At 32.9% G+C, this 2,222-nt stretch overlaps 1 pseudogene; it reads left to right on the forward strand.

Annotated features, from left to right (window-relative positions):
• The first annotated feature begins 1,465 nt into the window (after nt 1-1,465).
• Nucleotides 1,466-1,939, forward strand: LOC149168720 (transcription factor MYBS2-like; annotated as a pseudogene).
• The last annotated feature ends 283 nt before the right edge of the window (nt 1,940-2,222 follow it).

Below are 2,222 nucleotides of genomic sequence, written 5' to 3' on the forward strand. Positions count from 1 at the left end.
CAATTGAATTCTAAGTACTCCCTTATCTCAAGTTGAATAAGTGAAATGGAATTTGTCATCCCAGTAATATGCCATATGGAATCTTTCATCTTGGTAAAGTAGAGCAATTGTGAAAACGATGAGGAGGAACACAATTTTGTGGTAGTGCAGAATGTTGCGTTGTCGGAAAAGGCCCTTAAGTTTACTGATCTACTCTTGGAAACTGTAAATTTGATAAGGTTTGTGATCTTTTAAGAATCATAGTATTTAAGGTTGTGATAGAAAAATCTGCGTTAGATGTTGTTAATTAAAGTTTGGGTATTTGGAAAACTAGTTGTAATTTCGGTTTGGATGTCACAATATTATGAAAGCTCGGTTTAATATAACTAATTATTGAATTAACCCTTAATGAGCTTATCTAGGTAGGGGATCTGTAAGTAGGTGTAATCGAAGATCCTAAGGTGCATTGTAAGTAACGCATTATCCCTCAAATTGAGTACCTGGGGTTCTGTTAAGTGATATCGAGGTTCTAGGTAGAGTTCTATGCATTTTTTGTCTTTATTTTTTAATGGAGAAAATTAGATAGGCAATAAAAGTAGCTAAATTATGTAAACTAAACCAAAAGGGCAATAAAAGCAACTAAATTGTGTACGCTAATTTTCAATATAATTTTGAAGTATCAAGAAGAATTTACCCTTAATAAGATGATCTTGCCTAGAGAATTAGATGTTGAGCTAGTATAATTGTTATTTTCTTGTGTTTATGTTTTAATGAATAAAACCATACAAAGTATAAAAGTAGTTGAATTGTGTAAATTAATTTTCAATATAATTCAAAAGTATTACTCAAAGAAATTACCCTTAATAAGCTGACCTTGATTAGAGCATTAGATGTTGAGATAGTCTAATTGTTATTTTGTTGTGTTTCACTTTCAAAGAATAAAACCAAAGAGGCACTAAAAGAGACTAAATTGTGTAAAATATTTTCAATATATTTCAAAGGAATTATGAAAATAATTTATACTTAATAAGTTGGCCCAAAGCATTGGATGTTGAGATAGTCTAATTGTGATTTCTCCTTTATTCTATCTTAGTTTTCAGTATATTCTTCATAATGGTTATTGTGCTAATTCCCATGTGCACTCCATGCTTGCATCTAGATTCCAAATGTGTTATCAATAATTGTGCTTTATACCTTCATATTTATGTTGCTTATCCTTCTTCATCTTGAACTACATGATTAATTGAAAGGAAGATATTGTCTTCAAATTCCCTTATAGCAGAATGAATGATACTAGCCGACCATAATTGATGATCACCTACATATGTTAGTGCTTAACCTGGAGCATTTAACCGAGGTTCCTGCTTGTTGAAAATAGTCATTAAGAATTACTTAATGGACTTTATGTGAAAAATTGTTACTAAATCAACACGGACTAAACATATTTTCTTGTTTCCTTTTCTTTATGTGATTCATACAATTTTTTATGTCCCTTCGCAAGCATGGTAAAGGCGACTGGAGAAGTATTTCTAGAAACTTTTTTGTGTCAAGGACACCAACCCAAGTTGCCAGCCATGCTCAAAAGTACTTCATTCGGTTTGGTTCAGATAATAAAAACAAGAAAAGATCCAACATACATGATATCACCACTATCCATGGTACATACATGATGCCTTTTCCTTTACTACATGATTCTACTAGGCAGACTAATTCTCCCTCAACACAGGAATAAATTAATCAATCACCATGTTTGGCATATCCATCTCAAATCTCACGAGGACCTCTAATAAAGTCTTTGGGATCCCAAGTAAATGGTAACCTTCTATTTTCACCTCATTGTCCTCTACCTCTGTATACCCATAAAGGGTTTGGGGGCCTTTCTCCAAGAACTATCATTTATGATTATTCTATATTTATGCCCCACTCAGGATATCCTGGGCAGTCTGCTATACAATATTGATGAAAGGATAGGGAGTGAACCAACATGATCACCATTTCATTAATATTTCTAGTTCTAGGTCAAATGTGCAATTAATTTTCTTCTTCTTTCTTCTCACTTTGGAGCACATTCGTGTGCCCTGTAAATATGCAAAGGATAGCATAAGTGATGGGGGTAAGCTTTCATCATTTTTGCATATTGTCATTTATGATCTATATTTGTACACGATTCCATATATTGTACACTAGAAAACACATGACTACTGGAATGCATTTATTTTTGTTCCTCCCTAGGCAAGCACTAG

Source organism: Pinus tabuliformis, chromosome 4_2 (genome assembly GCF_031772625.1).
Source record: "Pinus tabuliformis cultivar Carrire ecotype Pingquan chromosome 4_2, CPIR1, whole genome shotgun sequence".
Taxonomy (NCBI): domain Eukaryota; kingdom Viridiplantae; phylum Streptophyta; class Pinopsida; order Pinales; family Pinaceae; genus Pinus; species Pinus tabuliformis.